This window comes from Felis catus, chromosome D1 (assembly GCF_018350175.1).
Source record: "Felis catus isolate Fca126 chromosome D1, F.catus_Fca126_mat1.0, whole genome shotgun sequence".
NCBI lineage: Eukaryota > Metazoa > Chordata > Mammalia > Carnivora > Felidae > Felis > Felis catus.
Window position 1 is genome coordinate 55,626,103 of NC_058377.1, and position 8,710 is coordinate 55,634,812.

Consider the following 8,710-nt stretch of genomic DNA (forward strand, 5'->3'; position numbering starts at 1 on the left):
GATGTCCCGCACGCGCGTGAGGAGGGAGGGGCCGAGGTTGCCCAGGCCACAGGGTCCACTCCAAAGCGTTGTTCCCACCTCCTCAGGGGCTTCCGCCCTCCACTAGGCTGCAATCTTCCGCCTTCCCCACGAGCTTAGAACAGGGGCCCTGGCTTAGTGGTCCCGTCTCCTACTATCAAAGACGGAGCCGGCGCCGAGTGGGACATCAGAAAATGTTGATGTCACAGGCGAATGAAGACGCGAGTCTCAACAAGCTGGATTCGCGAATAGGATGTGCCCAGAGGAGCTTTATCAGAAATGAATGCAGGGGCGCCTGGGTGGCGCAGTCGGTTAAGCGTCCGACTTCAGCCAGGTCACGATCTCGCGGTCCGTGAGTTCGAGCCCCGCGTCAGGCACTGGGCTGATGGCTCAGAACCTGGAGCCTGTTTCCGATTCTGTGTCTCCCTCTCTCTCTGCCCCTCCCCCGTTCATGCTCTGTCTCTCTCTGTCCCAAAAATAAATAAACGTTGAAAAAAAAAATTAAAAAAAAAAAAAAAAAAAAAAGAAATGAATGCAAAGATCCCGCTCGAGCCCGGGGCTGGGAGTTCTGCCACCCGGGAAGACGCAGACCCTTCAGGTGGCGGAGGCTGGCGGCTCACCCTGACGAGCAGCACCGGGGGCTCCTGAAACCCGAGTCGGTCCTGGGCCGGGTGTGGTCCCACCCAGCTCTACCCTGGCCCGCAGCACCTTGGCGGCTTCTAGATGCTGCCTTACGAGAAGAAAACAAAGCATCCCTGCTCTGCCTTGGGGTCCTGTCCCCAAAAGGGAGGCCTGTCCTGCGCAAGCCACTTTCAGAAATAGCAGCACCGCAAGTGTGGACCATCTTCTTGCTCAAGACCAAGGCCACGGCCCAGGCTAGGGCACCGGCTTACCACTGGGAGCCCCCTTGCTGTTGTGGTCTGGCTGGACACTTCCTCAGCCTGGCAAGGCCATTGGCTCCAGGGAAACATGGCATTGGTTTGCTGTTTATGTCTTTGAAGCCGTATGGAACCGGGCTTGGCTTTCTGCAGGGGACGGCCTGTTGACACAAGCCCAGTCTGAGGCAGGGTGAGCCAGGCCTGGTCCCTGCGATAAATCCCTGGCAGGGAGCAGGAGTGACCACAATACATAAAATAAATGCCGAAGGAAAAACTCCTGAAATACCCGCTGAGATGGCAAATGCACACCCAGCTGCCAGCAGACGGGCAAGGCAAGTTCCACATGAAAGTCTTAATTTCCCAGGGCACCTGGGTGGCTCAGTCAGTTGAGCATCTGACTTTGGCGCAGGTCATTATCTTGTGGCTCGTGGGTTCGAGACCCACGTCCGGCTGGACTTGCTGCTGTCAGCGTGGAGCCCACTTCAGATCCCTTGTCCTCCTCTCTCTGCTCCTCCCCCACTTGCTCTCTCCCCCCACAAACATTTAAAACAAAATCTCAATTTCCCACATTAATGAGGTGCACCTGGAGCTCCTAGGCTGGCTGTGAGGGGGGATCAGGTATCTACTCATCATGACAGGGTGGGCTTCCTTACCTCAGTGTCTCCAAGAATCTCCCTAGCCTCTGAGCAGCTTCCCGCCCCCAAGTCTTCCACACTCACCTAGAACTGTCTCTATTCCCCAGAACGGCTTTCATCCTAATACAACTCTCTATTTTCATAGACATCTCCTTAGGATCCTCAGAGACCACCTCGTACTTGCTGGGTGGCCTCAGGGAGGGCAGACAAATCTCTCTGAGGTTTGCGCACCCCCTAGAGTGCATCTCATTTAATCCTCAGGGCCAGCCTAGAAGGTACACGGATTTTGTGTATCATGTTACAAAAGGGAACCTCTCCGGGGTGTGAGGTACTCCCCAAGGTCCCCCTTACGGGAGGTGGACTCCTGGATCTGACTCTAGCCTGTGCCCTTTGCTCCTCGCCCTGCACCCCTATGGACTCTGATGTCTTTCCCTCCGTCGCCACCCTGCCAGGGCTGCTGACAATATGCGGGCCAGGCCCTCTGTGGGATACAGTGCCCTCCTGCAGGGCCAAGAAAGGCTCCTCTGCCAATTGTTGGAGCCTTGGTGCCCTCTGCTGGATAAAGACTGAAATACCAGCCTGAGTCCACACCGGTACATGGTCTTTCGAAAGAACCCTTATTTCTTCATCCATCCATCTGCGTCCATCCTTCCATTCACCCGCCCACCCCAGTTTTTCTGATGTCCTGCAGCATCACCCTCACTCCCAGGGGCCCCCCTGAAGCACCCCCAGCTCAGGCTTTACACCTGGCTTTGCGTGGGCCTCAGTGACAAAGAGCAGGAGACGAGGAAGCCCCACACCGTGTGCCTCTTTCTTGCTTGTCACATCCATTGTATACTTTGTCCTCACGACAACTCTAAGGATTCCGAGGATACAATACAATACAACCTACAACAATACGACACACACATATTATCTAGCTGATAAGTGCCAGGCAGGGTCTTGGGGACCCAGGAATGAACAAGACAGGGGAGGTCTGTCCTATCTCACAGGAGTGTAATGGCTAAATAGATTATCACACGCCAAGCACCTAGAACAGTTCTAAACATAACGTGCACTGGGTGTTGGCTATTGTCATTATCCTGACTGTTGGCTATTTATTGGTACTTTACGTTTGGTGATGCTTCTTGACTCTCCGGGGCTGATGAAGACGATGGGGGGCAGGATTGTTCTGTGGGCAGAGTGGAGAACAGGGACGCAGGCGCTGAGGCCGGAGGGAGGCTGGACAGAAGACTTAACAGCCAAGCAGCCCCACATCAGGGCAGCTGGCCCAGGGACAGTGAGTGGTTCACCAGTGGACGTGTGCAAGCAGGAGTAGAGATACTACAGGGCGTTCCTTCCCTGTGTGAGAGGCACAGAGACCACTTCCAGCTTCTTCCTCAGCTGAAGGCTTCCATTTCTCCAGGGGGAACAGATGGAATGGACCCTAGCGCTCCTGTAGAGAGCACTCCCTCCCAAGATGAAGAAGCACCAGGCCACCTCCTGGTATCAACCCTGATGCCAGGCGACAAGCCCTCTGCTTGTGACTCAGTCTCCACCAGACCCTGGGAGACCAGTGGAGACCTTGCCAGCCTTCCCGGGAACTGCCTCCTGGTCCTAGACATGCCGCCACCCTTATAACTTGTTTCAGGCAAGCTGCCTGGCCGATGCTGCGTGCCACAGACACAAACCCTCCCTGCCGGCCTCTGCCCGAATTGCAGATTCACGAGCAACATAAGTGGCTGTTGTCATGGTAAGACTTTAAGTGCAAGGGTGTTTCCCAGCAGTAGATAATTAGAGTGCCACACGGCACTGTGCTCGTCTCCCCAAGAATTCAGAGATCATATGCTTATAGCATGTATGGATGCGTCTTGCATAAGCCAGGTCACTTTGTACAAGTTACATACCTTTCCCAAATCCCGTAAAATAGGCACAACGATAGTAACATCTTGAAAGTGCAAACGTACTCTCAATGGTAAGGTCTTGAAAATGTATTCTGTGTGCCTCCCCCACCCCCATCCCAGCCCCTTGTCTTCAGGGCAAAATTTAAACTACTGAACCTGGTATTTGAGACCCTTTTTCATTCTGTCCCTCCAGCCTCATCCCCTGCCGTGTCCCCCAGCCACAGGAAGGCTGCTGCTCTCACGCTCCCACGTCTCCAGACACTTGTCTATGCTGGTCCCACTGCTTCCAATGCCTTCCTCTCCTACCCGCCTGGAGGACTGCTATGGACACCCAAGACCTGGCCGGTGACACCTCCCCTGGAGCCCTCCTTGCCTCTGCCCACGCAGTTGGTCCCCTCTTCTAAGCTCCGTGTGCACCTTGCACTTTCTTCTATCAGGGCTGTTATTGCCACGGGACTTTCTCTCTGGAAGCGGACAGCAGACCACGGCCCCATCAGGCATGGAGGCCATTTCTGATCGCAGGGCTGGGCACTAAGGACAAACTAGTTAAAGACAGAGTTGGTCAGATGAGCCCTGGTGACAGCAGGGCCGGAAGGCTGTGGATCCTGGCAGACAGCGGGGTAGAATGTGTGGGGCCCTCACTGTGTGGGCCGCAGTGAGCAGTGTTTCCTGAGGTCTCTGGATGCCCAGTGCGCGAGGTCCCAAGCCAGAAAGATGGACAGACTCCAGAAACAGCGTCTTCCAGATGAGTGGAGATTGGGGCCCAGGCCAGCGCACGAGCGGTGTGTGTTGACCCTGACCTCCTTTCTAGGCACGCAGCCAACATCTGGATGTACCTGCCGCACTCTGGTCTCTGCACATCTGCTTGTGTCGCTCCTTTCTCCCGAGGTGCCCCCTGTGATCGGCTCCTGGGCAAACCTCTCCTTCTTCAAGGCCTGGAAGGACTAAAGCTGTCTGCTCCTGACTCCCTTTGGGGAAAAGTGGCTGCACCGGTGTCTTTCATCTGCCCACCCAGGTCAAGTCTTTACCCCCATCCACCTCTTTGGGCTGCAGGGGGCTGGCCTGTAGGCACAAGGTCAGCAGGGTCTCTTACCCTCTAGATTCCTCCCTGTAGGATGCTGCAGTCTGGCTGTGCCCTTTCACCTTTTGAGGCAGCTAACTGTCTTCTGGGCTCCAGAAAACTCTCTCCTCCCACTTCTTTGGGCCTGGGGAGGCAATAGTTCTACCATTAGCCTCGAGTTACTGCAACATTCTTTTTAAAAAAAATTTTTTTTTCAACGTTTATTTATTTTTGGGACAGAGAGAGACAGAGCATGAACGGGGGAGGGGCAGAGAGAGAGGGAGACACAGAATCGGAAACAGGCTCCAGGCTCTGAGCCATCAGCCCAGAGCCTGACGCGGGGCTCGAACTCACGGACCGCGAGATCGTGACCTGGCTGAAGTCGGACGCTTAACCGACTACGCCACCCAGGCGCCCCGAGTTACTGCAACATTCTTTATGGCACCCCTATCCTCAGCTTTACAATAGGGATAATCTCCTTGCTGAGGCAAATAGGATGAGTTCACGGCCTCTGGTAGTGTCCCTGTGGCTCAGATGAACATTAGTGGTAGCACGGGTTGCAGTGCAGGTTGGAAGACCAGTCGGCACGTCAAGTGTCCTTGGCACTTGGCCCAGTGGCAACAATACTAGTCATAAAGACAGGGGAGACACCCGGTTTCTTCCTACAGCCCAAGAGAAAATACATGGGAAATAAATGAAAACTTACGATCACATAATTGAGAAGATGCATGAGCCACGGGAGGCTTCCACGAGAGCTTGAAGGAACGAGCCTCTTAGGTCCTGTGGCTACCAGAGAGAGAGAGCAGGACCAAACCCAAGTTCTGGTGGTAAAGGCTGCAGAGTGACAGCATCCCCAGCCCAGGTGTCTTACATTGCACGTGGGGCACTAACAAGGAAGGAATGGCCATTGGGGAGACATGGTTGGGGCTGAGAATTTTTGACCTGCAAATTCCCCCAAACCTCCTTTGCCAGCCCCTCCCTCCATGTCAGAATGCACCCACTTCTCTGCACAAAAGCCTTTCGGAGGTCGAAACTAGAGGAGTCCTTCCGGAAGCTGATCCTTGCGCTCCTGAGAACACACCCTCATTGTTCTTCATGGCCCATAACTGGGGCTTAATCCCAGCATGGCATGGAGGAGAAATATAAAGCCTGTACCACAAGAAGATTGTCTATACAGTGAAATTCTTAGAAGACTTTGTCAAGGAGTGCCTGGGTGGCTCAGTCGGTTAAGCGTCCAACTTTGGCTCAGGTCATGATCTCACGGTTCGTCAGTTTGAGCTCCACATTGGGCTCTGCACTGACAGCTCAGAGCCTAGAGCCTGCTTCAGATTCTCTGTCTCTCTCTCTCTCTGCCCCTCCCCTGCTGTCTCTGTCTCTCTCTCTCTCTCTCAAAAATAGATAAATAAACATTATATAAAAAGAAGACTTTGTCAATCTATATTGGCAGGAACCTGTGGGAGTGGATTACAAGGACATTAGACCCAGGGAAAGAATTATAAGGCTTGACGGGACCAAATTCACTGACAAATGCCCTAGCCTGGGATTTGGGGGTTCATTTTTTCATTTGATCACCTAGGAGTGGTTTTAATTGGCTCTAGTTTGCCTAACTGAAATTTGAACACGATGATGATCTCACTGGATGAGGTAGAAATGCCAGAACTTCCTTAGAATTCTGTGTAGGAAAGAGTCTAAAGTCTCAGGAAAGTAAACATGTTGAAACAGATCTATTATACACAAGCTGCTCACACCCCTAGGAGAAGCTGGAGCATGCTCCCTTCACTAAAGTATGAGGAACTCACTCATGGCAGCAGGTGGTGGTGGCAGAGTGAACTCATATTCTTTCCTGTGAACAACTTCTATCCATTTAAGAAGCCGTTAATGACTTGCTCCTGGCCCTGGTAGAGATGGAAACAGACACATTACAGACACTCAGTGACTGTGCTACCAGAATTGACAAGTGAACTGGGTGTTATCTGATGCACTGAACCATAATATTGACATGCACAGAACCATTCCTTAATAAAATGGAGGTGGCAGATATGACCAAGCAGGTGGCTGAGGCTCCCATGGTACCTACTCCTGTTTCTGCCACTTCTCCCTCAACCCACACCCATGACCTTATTGGGAATTCCTTATTACCAGTTAGTGGAGGAGGAAAAAGTGGGCCTCGTTCAAGGATGGATATCATGATACTCTGGCATTGGCCAGGAGTGGATGGAAGCTACATGACAATCCCCAACCGAAGCTGGCTTTGAAATACAAGTGGTGAAGGGAAATCTCCCCAGTGGGCAGAACTTCAGAGGATCCCTCCGGGTGTCCATTCTGTGCAGAAGGAGAGATGGCCTGAGGTCTTAGTTCACTTTGACTCATGGGTAGTTGATAATGGGTCATCTGGATGGCCAAGGTCTTAGGCCATCCTAAGGATAGGAAAATTGGTGTCAATGAGGTATGTGGATGCATCTCTCCGAATAGGCACGGGGTGTGAGTGCCCCACCAGAGGGGTATCTATGACAGAGGAAGTCTTCAATACTTAGGTGAACAAGATGAGCTGTGGCTATCAGTCAGCTGCTTTCCAGCCACCCCAAATGCTTGTTCAACGGGCCCACATCCAGAATGGCCACAAGAACCGGAATGGAGGCTGCGTGTGGGTTCCATAACATGGACTTCCATGGTTCATCTGACTATTGCCGCAGCTCAGCGCCCAGCCTGCCAACAGCAGAGGCCACACCAAATGCACAGACTGGCACCATTTCCTTGGGGGGAGGGATCAGCCAGCTACCTGTTATATCAGATCTCTCCCCTCACAGGGGAGGCAACCCTTTTTTCTACTCGCAGAGATAGGAATAGAACTATGCATAGATTTGCTTTCCTTGCCCAGTGCTTTTGCCAGAACTGTTATTCCTGGGTTTGCAGGAGTGCCCTATATTACCATAGTGTGTTCTACAACAATGATCTGACTAGGGGCGCATCTGACTGCAGAGGAGCTGCAGCAGGTGGCTCACTGGTTTGGCTTCATCTCCCATCATCCAGAAGCATCTGGCTTGATGGGCCTGTGGACTGGTCTGCTGAAGATTCAGTTATAGAACGAGCTGGGAGACACTAGCTTGTACTCACAGGATGCAATATACGCTTTATACTAATGACCAAGTGTGTGGTCTTCCTGTAGACAGAATGAGCAGGTTGGGAACCAAAAAATGAAGAGGAGTGGCCTCTCGCTGGAAGAGTGTTTGCTGCCACCTGTGCCCGATCTTGAACTTGGCAGTTTGGAGCTCCCTGTGTCTCGGAGAGGAACAGCTCCACCAGAGAATGCAGTAATTCATCTTAGGAATTGGAAGTTGAAACTGCCCCTTGACCATTTCGAGATCTTCATGACCCTGAATCAATAGGCAGAGAAGGAAGTCACACTATATAAGCCAAAGCGATGGGTCCCCATTGCTATGAGGAAATGTCATTGTTGCCTCACAATGGAGAAGGGAGGACTGTGACTGGCACCCAGGACATTAAAGGAGGAGCCTGTCAGTCCTCCCTTGCCCAGAAGTCCCGGTCAATAATCAACGGAGCAACCCAGTAAAGAGCAGACCACTGAGGACTCAAGATTTTTTAGGAATGAGGGTTTGGATCCCTATACCAGGTGGAGAAGCCCCACCTTGCAGTGAGGTGCTGCAAGAGGATGAGGGGGACATAGAATAATGGCAAATGGAGGCAGCTGTGATTAGCTCTGTATTTTTGTGTTTTATTTTATTATTTTTTTAGAGAGAAGGAGAGAGAGCATGCGTGCTCCTGCATGTGAGTGGGAGAGGGGCAGAGAGAAAGAGAAAGAGAGAATCTCAAGCAGGCTGCGCACCCAGCACGAGCCTGACGTGGGGCTCAGTTTCACAACACTGAAATCATGACCTGAGCTGAAATCAAGAGTCAGACGCTAAACAGATTGAGCCACCCAGGTGCCCCTGATTAAGCACTTTAGATGACCAATCAGCTATGGAGATGGGGACTGTAGCAGCCACGCGTTATGCAAAATGGCTTCTTTTGTACCCACTTTCTTATATAAAGAACACTAGTAGTGACTAAAGTTTTTTTTTAAATGTTTATTTATTTTTAAGAGAGGAGAGAGAGAGAGAGCGAGCATGAGCAGGGGAGGGGCAGAGAGAGAGGGGAAGACAGAAAATCCCAAGCGGGCCCTGCACAATCAGCACAGAGCCTAATGTGGGGCTCAAACTCATGCACCGTGAGATCATG

At 52.2% G+C, this 8,710-nt stretch overlaps 1 long non-coding RNA gene across 2 annotated transcripts; it reads right to left on the reverse strand.

The window, feature by feature from the left end:
- Nucleotides 1-558: 558 nt before the first annotated feature.
- On the reverse strand, nt 559-7,891 carry LOC109492342. 2 transcript variants are annotated; one of them, XR_006586272.1, is made up of 4 exons: nt 7,589-7,891; nt 6,274-6,369; nt 4,508-4,619; nt 559-4,349 (listed from the first exon to the last, which is right to left on the reverse strand). It is a non-coding gene; the product is annotated as an uncharacterized LOC109492342 (long non-coding RNA). The 2 variants fall into 2 exon arrangements; XR_002146183.3 differs by having other exon boundaries at nt 559-4,619.
- Nucleotides 7,892-8,710: the final 819 nt, after the last annotated feature.